Genomic DNA, 20,977 nt, shown 5'->3' with positions numbered 1-20,977 from the left:
GCCTAGTGCGTGCCATCTGCTGAAAATAGAATACCTTGGGTAAGACTGAGGATTATCTTTTATTATCTTAATTAAAATTGGGATAGATCTGGATAAGGGGAGGAAGTAAGCAATGATATGGAGTGAACATGATGCATGCATGGACTTACGATCTCACAAACTTAGAAACAAAAGTTAACACTAATTGGTATATGCGATGGCACACAACGTTCTCTCATAACGTAACTAGCGTTCTAGGCGAGCACGTGGTTAGCGTACCTGTAGAAACTCATTTCTGCCCAACCACAGTATGAACATGCAGAGCAAGAATTTAGAGCTATACACCCCACACACATAGACACCACATCCGTGCATATGGTGTGTTACTACCCACATCATCGCCCTAGTGACGGCATCGCCTCTCACGACGGAATCTCCCAACATGCGGTACTGCTCCCACGCACACCAAACATGTGTGCATGACACAGCACCTAAAATCACTTCCCTAGATCGGCAGTGTATCCGATCATGCTCTCACAGCTCCCACTTACCGAGGCGTAGAGGAAAAATTGATCCATACATTACCACTCAAATGAATGGCACTCATACTATTGCACGCCGTATGAGCGACGAAAATAGAAATATGATGCATAACCCCCAAGTCAGTACTTAACTAGCCACCTTAGAGTCCTTAACTGGGCATAAAGGATATGACCATGGTACACCGTGTAGTTTTCCAAAAACTCATTTTAACACCTTGATTATCATTAATTGCATAGTTAACTTTTATTAACCGGTTTAAGTTTAGTTTAGAACATACTTTTGAACAGTAACTCACTAAACCTTCCTCTGATGCCAGCTATAATAGAACCGCCCAAATTATAAGAGATTAAGCTTAATGGTGACCATTTGCACAGTCAAACCATCGAGCTTAAGCCCATATAATCCCGGTAGTCCTTGAAATCTCGAAGGATTTCAAACCACACACATACATACAGCCAAGATCGTAATAAGTTCAGCGGTCACCATTCACAATTACATCCAGTTCGTAGCATTCATCACATTACATCAGAGTTCAAATGTAGTTATTACAAACACACACTTAGTCTGATACAGTGCCATTTTGGATCATTCCCACAAAATCAAAAGAGGAGGTAGAGTGACCATCGCCCTTGGTCTAGTCATCACCCATTGCTGGGTACAAGCAGTGAATGCAATAACCATAGTACATCTGCCCATCTGCAAAACAACATGGGAATAAAACCCTGAGTACGAGAATGTACTCAGCTAGGCTTACCCGTCATAAACCAAAAATAAAGACTCTTCAAGGATCATGAGGGCTGTATAGTGGGGTAGCTGAGACCTTTTGCAAAAAAACGCACTACTCCACTAGATGTCCACCCTAACAATACCCCTTCTTCTTTTAATTAGCTCAGGTTAGGTGTTATTACCTATCATCTAGATTTGCACATGTACTACTGCAACCAAGTGTTGCGATATGATGGTACCTCATCATAGCATTCATAAATCATTACTCATCATAACCCAAGTGTTTCATAGTCCTTACTATGAGGACGAAGCTCATGTCAAGTGCTCACTATCCAGGAGCGATGGCGATTCGAATCGAACTAGCTGGCGAGTTATTCCCCACACAAAACACACTCACTGATCAAGTGAGCTACAAATCACCATATTACACTATCCAGGACCAAATCGTGGGTTCGGCAGGCACTGCCAGTACCCGAGGACCGTTCCGGCAACCGAGGTATCCAAGGTATACCAAGGTTGCGCGACGCGCCCTCGTCGTTCTCCTCAACCATCACCAATACAATGCATGGCAGCTCGACTCCAGGCCCGGATAGTGTTCAGGCTTCGCGGTTGAAACGACTTATCCTTCTAGCTAAATGTGGGGCATGCGTTCAACATGACAAGAGGGCCGTCAATGATCGGTCCTTAATCGACACAGGTAGGGGCACTACGGTCAACTTTACCATAAGACCCTGCCCGGTCTCAAGTTCATTCCCACACTTGGTTACTTTTCCTCATAGCATTATCAGCTAATCAAACAGGTGTCCACCTATATTTCGCAGGTGACAGGAAATCACCCGACAAGGTAGATGAACAGGTGGTAATATCAAGGAGTAAGTATGCATCAATGGTATCAAGCAATTCCTATCACTTAAATTCAACATAGTAGAACAATCATAGTATTTCAATTAAGTTAGCGAGAATAGGGAGACTTAGAATGCTCCAGGGCTTGCCTTTCTTGAACGTGCTAGGCTTGTGGTCCGAACACTCCTGGAGCTCTCCTTCCGGCTCGAGTCCCCCCAGAAGTTCCTGCTCCTAGATCTCCTCCTGCTCCTCGGGTCCCACCTCATTCTCCTGCGAGCCTGTATCATGCATGTGTGCTCATGAGCGGAGTGCGAGATGCCCAAGGTGCAATGCTTATGCGAGTGGGTACCAGTTGGTCATGACATGGTGCATAAATGACAAAGGTGATTATTTCGACAAGGTAGTCAACATCATAATATGTTAGTTATGCATAACATAACAATTCATACTTTATTTTAGTTATTATTGGGCCTACAACAGTAGCATGTACTTCTGCTTATCAATAAATTCCAAAAAAATTACAGTGGATTATTGGTCAAGCTTAAAGTCTACCATAAATTTTTCATAATATTTGGACACTCAGTTTGGCCTACAAAAATTACAAGATTACTCAATATAATTAAGTATAAATACCCTACTGTTGACCAAGTGTCAAACAACAGATTTCATATTTTTATAAATTACTTACTAACATAAGAAACACCCACAAAAATTTCCAAATTAATTTCATCATCCAATTATTTATCAAAAATCATAAACCACTGCCATGCAAGCAATTAAATCATCATAGTTTAACTTATACAGCAAATATTGTGTGACCTATTTTTCCCAGAAGCTAAACATCCATGCTCAACTAACAAAACAAGTTTCACATTTTTCTGAGTCATATTCTAATTATTGTGCATTTTCTAAATATCAGCAAAAAATAGATTAAATACATTTGTACAGAAAAGTTGTTCAACCATGACATGCAATTACACCAAATGGTAGATCTTGAATTATAGAACACACCAAATTTTATTTCATCATTTTTGGAGCTATGGATCTCAAGATATAGATTTAATACCATTTAAATCATTTTCTTGAAAATATTTTAAAACGAAAATCGACTTAAAACGCTAAGTGCACTCGGATTTGAACCTGCAGAGACGCTGACAGGCGGGACCCATGAGTCAGCTGACCCCATTTGTAACAGAACCGTCCAATTTATAAGAATTCAAGTGAATTAGCGACCACGGAAGCAGTCAAGCCAATGGACTTGAACCCATATAAACCCGGTAGTCCGACGAAATCTCAAAAGACCTCGATTCAACCAACAAACAACCAAGATCGTACATGATCAAGCATCGCCATCACAGATTACATTCATTCATCACAGAACATAGTTTTACATCACATCAGAGTTTAAAAAGAGGTTATTACAAACCAGAGTAGTAGCGGAAACAAAGTAGTTTTAAAACATCACACACTCAGTTTAAATTACATGCCAGATCCATGGTCAAACCCAACAAAAGCACAACTGAAGATAAAGAAGGTGATCACGCCCATGATCTATTCATCGTCCGCAGCCGGATGATGACAGTTAGCACAGTAGCCGTGGTAAACGACATCATCTGCAACATGGGTAAATAAAACCCTGAGTACGAGAATGTACTCAGCTAGACTTACCCGTCATAAACCAAAAATAAGTGACACCAAGGAGTATGCAAGACTGATCTTTGTGGACTGGTTTAACTCACCCTTTTGCATAAAAAGCTTTAGTTGTAAGTAACCCATTTATAATATTCAGCAGCAGGTTCATTATTTTAACAGCTGTGGGGGTATAAACCCCTATACCCTCATGGGCCTATATGGGCCGCACCATCAGAGGTGGCTCGGCCCACAAGATGAAGACGTGCGGCGCACGACTGGTCGGCGTGCACCGCAAGGCTACAAGATTTTGTACCAAATAGGATACTTTGCTTGTAACTCTGTCCCTTCAGGATATATAAGGAGGGGCAGGGGTCCCCTAGAGGACACATCACATCATTATCTCTCAACACAATCCAATACAACCAGACGCAGGACGTAGGTATTACGCCAACTCGGCGGCCGAACCTGGATAAAAAGCTTGTCCGTGTCTTGTGTCACCATCGAGTTCGTAGTTTGCGCACCGTCTACCGATAAACTACTACCGTGGGTATACCCCAAGGTAGACTGCCGACCAGCTTTCGTCGACAGTGGCGCGCCAGGTAGGGGGTGTGCGTACAGCTCTCCCGACGAACAAGATGGCCATCATCCCCGACTTCGCGGTCATGGCGGGCGGCTTCATGTTCACCGTCAGCTTCAACAGCTTCACCACCACGACCGCGAAGGAGGCGTAGATCCAATCTGTGCCGATCACTTCTTCACCGACGTCGGCTGCAGCTCCAACCACGCTGGCTACGAATTCGACCACACCAGCAACGTTTCCGACCACGCCGACAACGCGTCACACGTTTCCCTGCTACAAAGGGAGGCAGATCGACAACACCGACCTGCTCGGGCCATCGACCAAATTGTTTGGCCTACTTGCTCTGACCACCAGTCGCAATAATAATCGCCGCGAAGAACGACGCTACGACAACAGCGACCACCGTCATGACAAGTCGAAAAGCTCGAGGGCCGGACAATTTTGTCGTCACCGACTAGACTTTCATCCAAAGATAAGTACACTTCTAATATCTTATTTATTTTTGGCATAATATTTTTTATTATCCTTCAAAAACAACTTTTTGTTTTGCCACACTAGTTTTTTCTCCTACACGAGCTTTCCAGAGCCGGTACTGTCTCCGACTCCTCCCTACACGTGCACGAGATCCGCCCTCTGCGTTCCGGGTGGTCGGCAGTAGCTCTCTGGCGAGGCTGGCAATCCCACGCGTGTCTAGGTTCCGCACCTCATGCTGATTGTTGGCTAGACCAGAGCTGGTACAAGCTCTAGGATGAATTAACTACTTGTGCTAATTTTATAACAAAAAATCTAAAACTTATCTCAGTACTGATTTTTATCTAAAGTTTATTTATACATCATGTACTACCTATTCTTTATATTTATTTTTCAGGGGTTTGGCCCAGTCGACAAGCTACGCTCGGGGACTCGTCGACTATTCCCTACGCTGTGCCCGGGGACTGCTCCGACCACCGAGCACGTTTACATTCCCAACCACGCTCCGGGACTTGTCGACTACTCTCTATGCTGTGCTCGAAGACTGTGCCGACCACCGAGCACGTTTACGTTCCCAACCACGCTCGGGGACTTGTCCACCGGTCCCTACGCCGTGCTCGGGGACTGCGCCGACCACCGAGCACTATACGCTCGGGGACTGGTCGACCAGCTCACCAATTTAAGAACTTGGGGACTGCACCGACCACCGAGCACTATACGCTCGGGGACTGGTCGACCAGCCCACCAATTTGAGAATTCGGGGACTGTACCGACCACCGAGCGTTATATGCTCGGAGACTGGTCGATTAGTCTATTCAATTGCAGACGAGCATGATATGCTCGGGGACTGGTAAATTCAATCTTTTAGACCTTGCTACAAGGCTCATACTTCGCCTTCCAGCAAGCTCGGGGGCTACATCGGTACGATGCATCTGGCGATGCATCTCAGTTTCAGAATTGCTTTGAGGACTTTTCTTTTGACCCTGGCACCACGTGCCTACGTCACCTACTACCAGGCTCGGGGACTAAGTGGGCACACTTCACCTTGCGGTGAATATGCTTGCTTTTTTGAGGTCTATACTTTTTAGAAAAGTAAAGTGGGCACACTTCACCAGGAAAAAATCTTTTTTAGAGCACCATGCATTCTTCGAACAACCTGCTTCTTCGATGTCAATGTTGATCAACTGTCTTTTGAGTTGGTCAAAATACCGTTGCAACTGTTTGGGCGACTTTCCTGCTTATTGAAGACGTCAAGCCTCACTGATCGAAGAAGCTCAAGACGGCGTGTTACATCATAATACATGGTGCTCGGAGACTAGCTGTGGGGGTATAAACCCCTATACCCTCATGGGCCTTTATGGGCCGCACCATCAGAGGTGGCTCGGCCCACAAGATGAAGACGTGCGGCGCACGACTGGTCGGCGTGCACCGCAAGGCTACAAGATTTTGTACCAAATAGGATACTTTGCTTGTAACTCTGTCCCTTCAGGATATATAAGGAGGGGCAGGGGTCCCCTAGAGGACACATCACATCATTATCTCTCAACACAATCCAATACAACCAGACGCAGGACGTAGGTATTACGCCAACTCGGCGGCCGAACCTGGATAAAAAGCTTGTCCGTGTCTTGCGTCACCATCGAGTTCGTAGTTTGCGCACCGTCTACCGATAAACTACTACTGTGGGTATACCCCAAGGTAGACTGCCGACCAGCTTTCGTCGACAACAGCTATCCACTAAATTAGCACCTTTCTAAGCATACACTTGAGTATTTAAGCATCACAATAATAACCATATCCAGATTATCACATAGCTAACAATATTCTCATCATAACCATTAAGTTTATTTAGTGAGTTCTACGTGCGACTGCCCGAGTCAAGTTCTCACTATCCGGGAGAGACGGCGATTCGAATCGATTCCTATTCAGCTGGAGGGGTATTCCTAGCACTCACCCAAGCATACTTCATGAGGGCAGCTCGGATCACCTTTAGCACAACTCCGGACCAATTCGTGGGTCCGTACAGCGCCGCACCCCCAGGGACCGCCAATCTGCCAGGGTCAGGACTCTAACCTGACACCTCGGTCTTACGCCATTGACTCCCCGCACATCCTTACTACCAACCGGGATGCGCACTTAAACCGAACGGGGTATCTGGCCGGAGATGCACTCGTAGGCTTCGCGGTCGGAATGACTTATCCGGCCAGGTAAGTGTTAGGCATACGTTCAACACGACACGAGGACGTTACAGCGAATCGGTCCATAATCGACACAGACGGGGATAGATTCACACCCAAGACGTCCATGCCTTGTTGCTGCACTATCATCCTCCCGCCTGGTCTCAAGTTCATTATTAGCAGCTGGTTATTTCCACGATAGCAAATATAGCCAACCGTGATCATCATCCACCTAACTCTCGCAGGTGACAGGAAATCACCCGGCTTCTACCGAGCTAAACATGGCTAAGCATTATTTCGATCCTGGACCTACTTAGGTGAGGTATGAGGTGGACAAGGTAGTCATTATGTAGCAAGGGTGTCATATCAATGCCTCACACTTAGTGCAACAATACATAAACATAGTCAATTGATAGCTGGATATGATATCAAAAATAGTAGGAGGCTTATAATGCTCCGGGGCTTGCCTTCGACGTAGGTGGACAGGCGATGGTCGGGACACTCCGGCAAGTCCTCCTCAGCTCCTTGAGGTGGCTCCCCTTGTTGACCTTCCGATTCCGGCAGCTCGAACTCCAAAACGGTCACGCCCTTGGGTACACCTATGTATGCATGACAAGGAGATAAATATAGAGAATGCACATATGATACATGATGTCATGATGAAGAGCTAAAGAACACACAACAAGGTATAAACATGAGCATAAACTCCTAAAGTTAAGTGAATTATAGAATAACAAGTAAGTGCATACTTCTTCTCTGGTAGAGAGGCTAACTAGAGAAGTTAATCAACCTTAGCTACTCCTACTCCGTCACTGGTTTCATAGACAAACAAACTTATCACAAATTTCAGCGATAACTTAAGCATCAGTTGGCCAAACTAAGTAAGTAGATACTTTCTGGAAAGCTTAGCAAATTGTCTACAATTCACTTTTAGACATCTCAGAATGATTCCCAACCAAAATAAGCTAAAACATACAAAGTTGGCTGGCTGTCCTGGAAAATCCAGAGAGCAAGCACTTTGCAGCAGCTACTTGTAACATTCATAACTTTAAAACTACTCAACCAAATGTCATGAAACTTGGACACGAAGTAGATAAGCAAGTTAGCTACAAGTTTGTTACAGATAAGTTTCCTAGAAAACATCATCTTCAAATAGTTCTTAAGCAATTGCTATCAGCTACCCAGAATTGCTCTAGGAAAGGCATAAATAGCAATAATAATATTTTGCACATAACAAGAATGTATCAAAGGGTCAATCCAAATGCACCAGTAGATAGAACATGTCTAAGACAAACTAGAAAACATCATGGCAAGGCCTAAAATTATTTCTATCATCACCTTTTTCATTTATTTAATTATTAAGGTGATTTAATGAATATGCACCCCAAGTGCTCCAAGAGTTCTAAGAAAATTACAGCAAGCTACTTATGCTAACACAAGGTTACTGTAAAATTTTCAGGGCACTTGCACATATAGATTGTGAGATACGAAAATAACAAGCTAGCAAAGGCATGCAAGGCATAAATGTGAAACCCTATTCAACAGTGTCAAACAACAGATTTCAGATTTTTCCTAGCTTTGTTTACACATGAGTACAACACTCAGCAAGTTTCACCACAAAAGGAGTTATAACTTATTTATTAAAAATACCACAAGAAACTCTTATTTAAGCAAGAAATATTTATAACTTCACAATCAGACCTCCAAAAAGCATGCTAAATTTATCAGAGCCTAATCATATCACAAGTAACGACACCCTAAATTTGCATGGTCACCAGATCAACCGATCTCAAGATATAATTGTCTCCTATATAATCAAGATTAAATCATATATATTTATTTCTACAAAAACATGGCATGTTTCATATTTTTATTAAAACCTAGACTTATATATAAATCTAGCAAAATTGGAACCAAATCATTTGGATCTGAAAAACTCAAGATATGAATTTTTCAAAAACAGCACAGGATCTGCTACACAGTAACCAGAGATGTGAGAGGGAGAGACTGACACACGGGACCCACGCGACAGAGAGACAGAGACAGGGGAGACTCTCGTCGCCGGCGAAACTCGACGACGGCGAGGTCTCGGTCGGATCCAAGGGCATCTACGTGTTCCTCTCCTCAAGGCGACTCTGTTGACCTACTTCACTCGCGCTCTACTGGACTCTATGGTGCTCGCCGTCGTGAATGGCGGAGCGGCGGTGCTGCGCGGCGTTACGCCGGCGAACAACGGCGACGCGGTAGAGGTTGCGGACGAGCAAGAGTGACTCGAGGCGAAGCTATAGGAAGAAGAATCACGGCCAGAGGTGAACCAGAGAGGTCTGGCCATGTTGCCGGTGATCTCTGCGAACTCCGGCGAGGTGGAGCTCACGGCGGGGTTGGCAATGCGGTCTCACCAATGCTAGGCGAAGGGAAAGGAGTGGACGTCGAGGTAGAGGACGTCGAGGCGGAGCTCCGGGCGGACTAGCTTGGCCGGAGACACGGTGGAGCGGCCGGGAAAGCTCGCCGAAGCGCGGCGGAGCTCGTCGAGGCGATGGCGGAGCGAAATGGGAGGCTCTGGTGGAGTGGGTGTCGCGTCTGAGGCACGGGGTGGCTCTGTGGAGGCTTGAGGGCTTCGTCCAAGCTGACAGGCGGGACCGTCGACGGCGTACGGCCGACACCTGGCCGGACACGCGGCGGCGGACAGCGTCTGTCCAAAACTGAATCGATGATTCAGTCACCGGCGGCAGTGACTGAAACCCGAAGTTCAACAACGTTTTACTCTTGATCCATTCGGCGATTTCGGCTCCATTTTGCTTCTTTCGTTAGAGCTACGTGAGATCTACAAGTTTGTCTACAGGATCAAAGTCTAATTCAGACTAGATTTCAATCTACAAAGCTCCCACGTGACCTACCTCGAAACTGCGTTGTCACAGACTTAGGCAAAATTGGCTAAGTGTAAAATCTGCCCTGATTTTTGCCTTGTGAGCAACTTTTGAATGTGTTCCATGCTTTTCCATGAAAAGTCATCAACATAACTTTTGTAGCTTATGAAATGTACTACAACTTTGTTTTAGGTGTCATTTACATGCAAGGTCTCTAACATCAGGTTCATAAAACATCTTTGAAAAGAGGTCTAGGAGGTCAAATAGGTCAATCTAGGGTTAACCATGACTTAGGGGCATTTTTGGCCAAAACTTCCAACATAAACTTTGTTCAAAATGTTGTTCTAAACATGATTAAAGTATTTTGGAAGACAATGTACACTTGTATGCATTGGTCACCTACTAGAATCACTCAAATCAAACCACACAAGTAGTTTAATCATACATGGGACACATAAGATGACATGTGATCATGATGTATGCTTATGAATGAGAATGATGATGCTTATCTTGATGCAATGCTCATGGTTAACATGCAAGCTAACACTAGGAGTGTTACAGCCCTCCCCCCTTACAAAAATCTCGTCTCGAGATTTGAAAGACGTACCATTTTTCATAGAAGAGGGATAAGTTACTTGTAAATAGTCTTCCCTTTCCCATGTGGCATCTCTCTCAGTTTGACGGTTCCACAAAATTCTAAAGAGTTTGATCACTCTCCCATGAGTAACTCGTTCCTTGACATCAAGAACTTGTACAGGCTTTTCTTCATATGATAGGTCAGACTGCAACTTTAGGCCTCTTGTTTCAACTCGCTCTTCGGGCACACGAAGACACTTCTTGAGTTGAGACACATGGAATACAGGGAAAACGGTTCCTAGTTCCGGAGGTAGTTGTACCTTGTAAGCTACCTTGTCGCTCTTCTCAATGATTTGGTAGGGACCCACGTACCTTGTAAGCTTTCTTTTTACACCAAAGCGGTTGACTCCCTTCATGGGCGATACCTTCGGGTACACAAAGTCACCTACTTCGAACTCGAGTGGTTTTGTTCTTCGGTCAGCATAGCTTTTCTGTCTAGCTTGGGCAGCCTTCATGTGTTGCTGGATAATGAGAACTTGCTCTTCGGCTTCTTTGACAAAGTCAATTTCGTAGTACCTCCTGTCGCCAGGTTCGACCCAGTTTAGAGGAGTTCTACATTTGCGGCCATACAAAGCTTCAAAAGGAGCCATTTGGATGCTTTCTTGATAACTATTGTTGTAAGAGAATTCAGCTAAGGGTAGCCATTTCTCCCATGCACCCTTGGAAGATATCACACATGCCCTCAACATATCCTCTAAAATTTGATTCACACGCTCAGTCTGACCGGAGGTTTGAGGGTGGTAGGCTGAACTGCGAACCAACTTTGTACCAAGGAGCGAATGCAGATGCTCCAAAAAGCGGGCAGTGAACTGAGGTCCCCTATCAGAAATAATGGTGCGAGGCATTCCATGCAATTTAACAACCTGAGAGAGGTATAACTCCACGTAGTCGGATATTCGGTATGTCGACTTCACAGGGATAAAATGGGCCGACTTGGTCAAACGGTCAACAATCACCCATATAGAATCGTGTCCCTTTTGGGTAGGGGGAAGGCCAACAACGAAATCCATGATGATTTCTTCCCATTTCCAACCTAGAACCGACAAAGGTTGCAATAAACCTGTAGGTTTAAGGTGAACTGCCTTTACCCTGCAACAAGTATCACACCTAGCAAGATAAGCTGCTATCTCCTTCTTCATCTTGGTCCACCAGAAACAAGGTTTCAAGTCTTGGTACATTTTGCTACTACCAGGATGAATGGACAACTTGGAAGAATGAGCTTCATCTAAAATTTTGTTGCATAGGTCACGGTCTTTGGGTACAACTAGTCGATCGTCAAACCACAGTACACCCTTCTCATCTACCCTGAAATGCTTGGTGTCTTGCTCTTGCATTTTTCTTTTGATATGGAAAATACCAGGATCAGACTTTTGGAGCTCTATGATTTGACTTTCTAACGAGCAGCTGACTACGATGTTGTGCAGGACCACAGGATGCAATAAATTGAAGCCTTCCTCTAGGAGAGGTCTAACATGTTGTTTCCGACTGAGAGCATCGGCTACAACATTGGCCTTGCCCGGATGATAGTGTACTTCTAGATTGTAGTCTTTTATCAACTCCAACCATCTCCTTTGTCTAATGTTTAGCTCGGGCTGAGTGAATATATATTTGAGGCTCTTATGGTCCGTGTAGATGTGACATAGATTACCCAACAGATAATGCCTCCAGAGTTTTAATGCGTGTACAACTGCTGCTAACTCTAGATCATGAGTCAGGTAGTTAGCTTCATGTTTCCTCAGCTACCGAGATGCGTAGGCAATAACACGACCTTCTTGCATAAGTACACACCCTAGGCCAGTGCCAGAAGCATCACAAAAGACGTCAAATGGCTTTTCAATGTCAGGTTGTGCCAGAACAGGAGCGGTGGTCAGCAAATGGCGTAAAGTGGTGAAAGCGACTTCACACTCCTGGGACCACACAAACTTCACCTCTTTTTGCACTAGCTTAGTCATAGGCTTAGCTATTTTGGAGAAATCCGGAATAAAGCGACGATAATATCCAGCTAGACCAAGAAAACTCCGAACCTCGTGCACTGAAGTCGGGGCCTTCCAGTTTAGAACCTCCTGTACTTTTGACGGGTCAACAGAAATACCCTCTTCGGATAAAATATGGCCTAGGAAAGTCACTTTCTTCAGCCAAAACTCACACTTGCTGAACTTGGCATAGAGTTGATGTTCTCACAATCTAGTGAGTACAATCCGAAGGTGCTTCTCATGTTCTTGGGCATTTTCATAATACACCAATATATCATCGATGAACACCACCACAAACTTATCCAGTTCAGGCATGAACACCGAATTCATCAGGTACATGAAATGAGCAGGGGCATTAGTCAGACCAAAGGACATGACTAGATACTCATACAACCCATACCTGGTAGAGAAAGCTGTTTTAGGAATGTCTTCGGGTCGGATCTTGATTTGATGATACCCAGATCTCAGATCAATCTTGGAGAATACTTTGGCCTTAGCTAATTGATCAAACAGGATATCAATGCGAGGTAGTGGATACTTGTTTTTAACCGTCACGGCATTGAGTGGACGATAGTCTACGCACATACGTAGAGACTTGTCCTTCTTCTTAACAAAGAGAGCCGCACAACCCCATGGAGAAGAACTAGGCCGAATAAGACCTTTCTCGAGAAGTTCTTGTAATTGCTTCTTCAACTCTGTCAACTCGTTGGGTGGCATTTGGTATGGCCTTCTAGAGATAGGTGCGGTACCCAGAATTAGATCAATTTTAAACTCTATGTCCCTGTCCGGTGGCAAAACGAGCAGATCCTCTGGAAAGACATCCGGAAACTCACACACTACAGGAATCTCTGCCACAGTGAGTGGTCTAATAGCATTGGCAGCGTGATGGATGTCATCATTCTTGGGAAGCTAGACTAAGAAGGCATCTTTGCTATCAGGCTCTCGCAACATGACTACCCTCGTGGAGGTGTCTATTAGCACCCCATTATTGCTCATCCAATTCATCCCTAAGATAACATCTATGCCCAAGCCCGGCAAAATTACAAGGTTTGCTGAAAAGTAACGGCCCTCAATAGCAATATTCACATCCTTCACTAATTGGTTTGTGGAAATTTGGTTCCCAGCAGCACTAATGCAGAATTTGCCACTGTCAAGATCAACTATATGCTGTCCATGCTTAGATACGAATGCTTGACTCATAAACGAATGCAAAGCTCCAAAATCAAACAAGACAACTGCAGGATGTTGATTGACAAGAAACATACCAACGGTGACCACTTCACCTTTAGGGATTTCTTCAACAGTAGTGTAGTGCACACGACCAGTACTGTTATTACCTCCAGCTGCAGAATTCCTCTTGGGATAAGGGCAATCTCTCGCCCAGTCACCAACTTGTTTGCAATTGAAGCAAGGGCGGTTGTCAGGGGGAGTCTTGGGACTTCCTTGACCTGTGGCGCCCCTTGGGAGAGCAACTATGAAGGACTTGCGAACTCCCGTCTTCACATTTGACTTTTTTTGCGGCGGCCTATACCTTGTCGCAGCATTTGGTGGGCGATAGGCCGGCTTATTTGTCACTGGAGTCTTGGACTGTGAAGCACCTGCCTCGTAGGCCCTCTTGCGGTTCTTGGACGATGTATAAACGGCGTTGTAGTTCTCTTGAGTCAATGCATCACTCACAAACTCATTAAAGGTGGTACTCTTGTTACCAGCCATGTTCTTGGACAACTTGGGTCCCAGTCCCCTCTTGAAACTTGCAAGCTTCTTGGCTTCAGTATCAACCATTTCAGGAGCATAGCGAGACAAATTATTAAAAGCATGAAGATACTTAGTCAAGCTTTTAGTGCCCTATGTCAGGTTCATGAACTCAGTGTGCTTGATAGTCATTAAGCCTTAGGGAATATAGGTGTTCTGGAAAGCAGTTTTGAACTGATCCTAGGTCACAACAGCATTGGCAGGCAAGCTGGTCCTGTAATGACTCCACCAGACACCTGCTTTGCCCTCCAACTGGTGGGCTGCATATTCCGCCTTTAACTCTTCAGTCACCCTCAGCAAGCCGAACTTCTGCTCGAGAGTGTTGAGCCATTCATCAGCTTTTAGAGGTTCAACAGCCTCCTTGAAAACCGGTGGCTTCGTGTCATGGAAATCCTTGAAGCTACTGTGCTGATTTGCCTCTCCGCCTTGACGGACATGGCGGCCACCCCGGTTCTGCTGCGCCATAGTCTGCATGGCTTCATTGAGCAGTCGCTGGCCCTCAACAAGAGTTGCTAAGAGCTCCGCAGGCGTAGGCGGGGGAGGAGGTGGTGGCGGCGGCACCTCATTGTGACCGGAGAGGGTGTTGCGAGCCATCTGCACAAGGCATACCAAGTAACCGTTTAAGACAACAGATATAATTGCCATGAACCTCAATTGCTGCCATACGGAATTTAATGAAGCAAATTCACATAATTTAAGGCACAATAATCCATGTACAACAAGAGAATATCATCCACGACACTTGGTTATTCTCGCGATCATTCACAGTCACAATTCACAAGGATTAATGACATTGCAGAAATTTATTTAAGCTCAACAGAAACATAGAGCATCACAAATAAGTGCATTGGGTTATATAGAGTCACTGCCACAACTTAAGTCTTACAGGAGGGGCACCACGGCCAAATACATAGAGTCTCAACTGAATTTCAGATTACATGTCCATTACATAAAGAGACGGGAACTGATACATGAACATGAAAATCATTGCTAGGCTACATATCCTCCTCAGATTCACCATTAGAAATTATGCCATCATCCTGATCTTCCTCACTGGGAGCTTCTTCATAATTAAAAGGGACAGGGTGTGGAATAGGATTTATGATATTATTTAGGCGATGGACATCTAACTGCAACTCAGCAATCCTAGTAATCAGCTCTTCCTCTCTCATTTCAGCATGGAATAAAGCTCTAACTCTAGCAGCTTCCCTATTTTCAGCCAAGCGCATAGCCTCATCTCGCTCTCTAGTCATTTGCATCATGCGGGCTTGTGCCTCATTGCGCTCTCTAACTGCATTTTCAACTTGGTTGCGGCGGGCTTGCAAAGCGGTGTGATAGTTTTGGATTTGAGCTTGTGCATCACTAAAAGCCTTGCGGTGCTTACGCACACGCTTGCGCAGTTTGCGCTGCCCAACTTGAGCTTGCTGGAGCGCTAGCATAGCTTCTATGTAGGTATCCTGGCGTACATAGTACAGCTTAAGTACCGCCAGCATGGCACTCATGACAAGGCTAGAGCTATATCCTAGCATGGTTTCTCTCATTTCTAGAGGCTCAGTTCCTATCTGGGACACAAAAGTGTCAGTCACACTCACTCTAGGAAATGATCCAGCTGGGCCATTAATTAGCTCATCCCCATAGTCTTGGCATATTTCCAGCAATACTTCTAAGGCTGCTACTTGGGCACCCTCCCAAGGAGTTTGACCATCGGACTCTACTATCCAACCTAGCCACTGTGGGTTATTTGGACACGGAGAAACTATAATTTGGACATCTACCCAAGGTAAAGATCCCGTATGCTTGGCCTCTGTCCAAGTGTACCGAGGTGGTTCCTCATATCCAACTGAACTTAGCACCCTCCACAACAAGGTAGGAGTGCCAAACATGTCCAGAAAAGTCTCACTTGCGTGTGGGGCTGCCATCTGTAGGAAGACCACAATTGAGTAAGGAAGATTAATTACAAGGAAAGATAATAGATATAATTTCAGAATTTAAGACTTAAGTAGTGCATAAGAAATATATGAATGATTCATGATGCATGCGTGTTCCGTACGTCCTTTCCATTCCTAGGAGAGAGTTCTAAAGGTATAGTCGGTGGCATACATATGTGCACTCTTTATACGCAGCTACACGGTCTACACATTTCGTTGTTACCTGCAGAAACTTTCATTTCAGCCCAATCCCACAATAGTATATGTGCAGAAATGTAAATCCACTCATCAACAATCAAGCTAGATACTTTGATATATATTCCCGAACATATATCGCAGCACACTACCCTTTTGGGATACACCCACATATACATCAAATATGTATACATGGCTCCACCTACTACCCACAATTAAGTACCTTCATATATACATGTGTAAAACATGCAAATATTCCATTAACCACAGCTAACACTCCCCTAGACCGACGGTTGGACGGTCATGCTCTCACAGCTCACACTTACCGTAGCGTAGAGGCATATAGATCCATACATTACCACCCAAGCAAGTGGTATCCATACAATTTCACGCCGTATGGACGACGAAAGAAAACAAACAATGCTTACCATGGCGTAGAGGTATGTGATCCATTCATTACCACTTAAGTAAGTGGCATCCATATTATTGCACGCCATATGGACGACGAAAGGAAAAACCCCCATGTTAGTAATATTAAGCCACCTAGAAGTCCTTATATGGGCACAAAGGGTATGACCACTGGCATGGTATAAGTTATAAAAATATTTTTAAAACAGCCCTGTGTATAGTCTAATTTGCCAAATTAGCTTGGGAAAACTAAATTCATTTGTTTTTAAATACATCTATGATGGTTAAATGCTTAATCTTGCTCTGATGCCAGCTGTAACAGAACCGTCCAATTTATAAGAATTTAAGTGAATTAGCGACCACGAAAGCAGTCAAGCCAATGGACTTGAACCCATTTAAACCCAGTAGTCTGATGAAATCTCAAAAGACCTCGATTCAACCGACATACAACCAAGATCGTACATGATCAAGCATCGCCATCACAGATTACATTCATTCATCACAGAACATAGTTTTACATCACATCAGAGTTTAAAAGAGGTTATTACAAACCAGAGTAGTAGCGGAAACAAAGTAGTTTTAAAACATCACACACTCAGTTTAAATTACATGCCAGATCCATGGTCAAACCCAACAAAAGCACAACTGAAGATAAAGAAGGTGATCACGCCCATGATCTATTCATCATCCGCAGCCGGATGATGACAGTTAGCACAGTAGCCGTGGTAAACGACATCATCTGCAACATGGGTAAATAAACCCTGAGCACGAGAATGTACTCAGCTAGACTTACCCGTCATAAACCAAAAATAATTGACACCAAGGAGTATGCAAGGCTGATCTTTGTGGACTGGTTTAACTCACCCTTTTGCATAAAAAGCTTTAGTTGTAAGTAACCCATTTATAATATTCAGCAGCAAGTTCATTATTTTAACAGCTATCCACTAAATTAGCACCTGTTCTAAGCATACACTTGAGTATTTAAGCATCACAATAATAACAATATCCGGATTATCACATAGCTAACAACATTCTCATCATAACCATTAAGTTTATTTAGTGAGTTCTACGTGCGACTGCCCGAGTCAAGTTCTCACTATCCGGGAGAGACGGCGATTCGAATCGATTCCTATCCAGCTGGAGGGGTATTCCTAGCACTCACCCAAGCATACTTCATGAGGGCAGCTCGGATCACCTTTAGCACAAATCCGGACCAATTCGCGGGTCCATACAGCGCTGCACCTCCAGGGACCGCCAATCTGCCAGGGTCAGGACTCTAACCTGACACCTCGGTCTTACGCCATTGACTCTCCGCACATCCTTACTACCAACTAAGTTGCGCACTTAAACCGAATGGGGTATCCGGCCGGAGATGCACTCGTAGGCTTCGCGGTCGGAACGACTTATCCGGCCAGCTAAGTGTTAGGCATGCGTTCAACATGACACGAGGACGTTACAGCGAATCGGTCCTTAATCGACACAGACGGGGATAGATTCACACCCAAGACCTCCATGCCTTGTTGCTGCACTATCATCCTCCCGCCCGGTCTCAAGTTCATTATTAGCAGCTGGTTATTTCCACGATAGCAAATATAGCCAACCGTGATCATCATCCTCCTAACTCTCGCAGGTGACAGGAAATCACCCGGCTTCTACCGAGCTAAGCACGGCTAAGCATTATTTCGATCCTGGACCTACTTAGGTGAGGTATGAGGTGGACAAGGTAGTAATTATGCATCAAGGGTGTCATATCAATGCCTAACACTTAGTGCAACAATACATAAACATAGTCAATTGATAGCTGGATATGATATCAAAAATAGTAGGAGGCTTATAATGCTCCGGGGCTTGCCTTCGACATAGGTGGACGGGCGATGGTCGGAACACTCCGGCAAGTCCTCCTCCTCAGCTCCTTAAGGTGGCTCCCCTTGTTGACCTTCCGATTCCGGCAGCTCGAACTCCAAAATGGTCACGCCCTTGGGTACACCTATGTATGCATGTCAAGGAGATAAATATAGAGAATGCACATATGATACATGATGTCATGATGAAGAGCTAAAGAACACACAACAAGGTATAAACATGAGCATAAACTCCTAAAGTTAAGTGAATTATAGAATAACAAGTAAGTGCATACTTCTTCTCTAGTAGAGAGGCTAACTAGACAAGTTAATCAACCTTAGCTACTCCTACTCCGTCACTGGTTTCATAAACAAACCAACTTGTCATAAGTTTCAGCGATAACTTAAGCATCAGTTGGCCAAACTAAGTAAGTAGATACTTTCTGGAGAGCTTAGCAAATTGTCTACAATTCACTTGTAGACATCCCAGAATGATTCCCAACCGAAATAAGCTAAAACATACAAAGTTGGCTGGCTGTCCTAGAAAATCCAGAGAGCAAGCACTTTGCAGCAGCTACTTGTAACATTCATAACTTTAAAACTACTCAACCAAATGTCATGAAACTTGGACACGAAGTAGATAAGAAAGTTAGCTACAAGTTTGTTGTAGACAAGTTTCCCAGAAAACATAATCTTCAAATAGTTCTTAAGCAATTGCTATCAGCTACCCAGAATTGCTCTAGGAAAGGCATAAATAGCAAAAATAATATTTTGCACATAACAAGAATGTATCAAAAGGTCAATCCAAATGCACCAGTAGGTAGAACATGTCTAAGACACACTAGAAAACATCATGACAAGGCCTAAACTTATTTCTATCATCACCTTTTTCATTTATTTAATTATTAAGGTGATTTAATGAATATGCATCCCAAGTGCTCCAAGAATTCTAAGAAAATTACAGCAAGCTACTTATGCTAACACAAGGTTACTGTAAAATTTTCAGGGCACTTGCACATATAGATTGTGAGATACAAAAATAACAAGCTAGCAAAGGCATGCAAGACATAAATGTGAAACCCTATTCAACAGTGTCAAACAACATATTTCAGATTTTTTCTAGCTTTGTTTACACATGAGTACAACACTCAGCAAGTTTCACCACAAAAGGAGTTATAACTTATTTATTAAAAATACCACAAAAAACTCTTATTTAAGCAAGAAATATTTATAACTTCACAATCAGACCTCCAAAAATCATGCTAAATTTATCAGAGCCTAATCATGTCACAAGTAACAACACCCTAAATTTGCATGGCCACCAGATCAACAGATCTCAAGATATAATTGTCTCCTATATAATCAAGATTAAATCATATATAATTATTTCTACAAAAACATGGCATGTTTCATATTTTTATTAAAAACTAGACTTATACAGAAATCTAGCAAAATTGGAACCATATCATTTGGATCTGTAAAACTCAAGATATGAATTTTTCAAAAACAGCACAGGATCTGCTACACAGTAACCAGAGTTGTGAGAGGGAGAGACTGACACACGGGACCCACACGACAGAGAGACAGAGACAGGGGAGACGCTCGTCGCCGGCGAAACTCGACGACGGCGAGGTCTCGGTCGGATCCAAGGGCATCTACGTGTTCCTCTTCTCAAGGCGACTCTATTGACCTACTTCACTCGCGCTCTACTGGACTCTAGGGTGCTCGTCGTCGTGAATGGCGGAGCGGCGGTGCTGCGCGGCGTTACGCCGGTGAACCTAGGCAACGGCGACGTGGTAGAGGTTGCGGACGAGCAAGAGTGACTCGAGGCGAAGCTATTGGAAGAAGAATCACGGCCAGAGGTGAACCAGAGAGGTCTGGCCACGTTGCCTGTGATCTCTGCGAACTCCGGCGAGGTGGAGCTCGCGGCGGGGTTGGCAATACGGTCTCACCAGTGCTCGGCGAAAGCAAAGGAGTAGACGTCGAGGTAGAGGACGTCGAGGCGGAGCTCTGGGCGGACTAGCTTGGCCGGAGACGCGGTGGAGCGGCCGAGAAAGCTCGCCGAAGCGCGGCGGAGCTCGCCGAGGCGATGGCGGAGCGAAATGGGAGGCTCTGGTGGAGTGGGTGTCGCGTCTGAGGCATGGGGTGGCTCCGTGGCGGCTTGAGGGCTTCGTCCAAGCTGACAGGCGGGACCGTCGACGGCGTACAGCCAACACCTAGCCGGACATGTGGCGGCGGACGGCGTCTGTCCAAAACTGAATCGATGATTCAGTCACCGGCGGCAGTGACTGAAACCCAAAGTTCAACAACGTTTTACTCTTGATCCACTCGGCGGTTTCGGCTCCAGTTTGCTTCTTTGGTTAGAGCTACGTGAGATCTACAAGTTTGTCTACAGGATCAAAGTCTAATTCAGCCTAGATTTCAAT

Source organism: Sorghum bicolor, chromosome 8 (assembly GCF_000003195.3).
Source record: "Sorghum bicolor cultivar BTx623 chromosome 8, Sorghum_bicolor_NCBIv3, whole genome shotgun sequence".
Lineage (NCBI taxonomy): Eukaryota > Viridiplantae > Streptophyta > Magnoliopsida > Poales > Poaceae > Sorghum > Sorghum bicolor.
Note: the sequence above shows the minus strand (reverse complement) of the source record.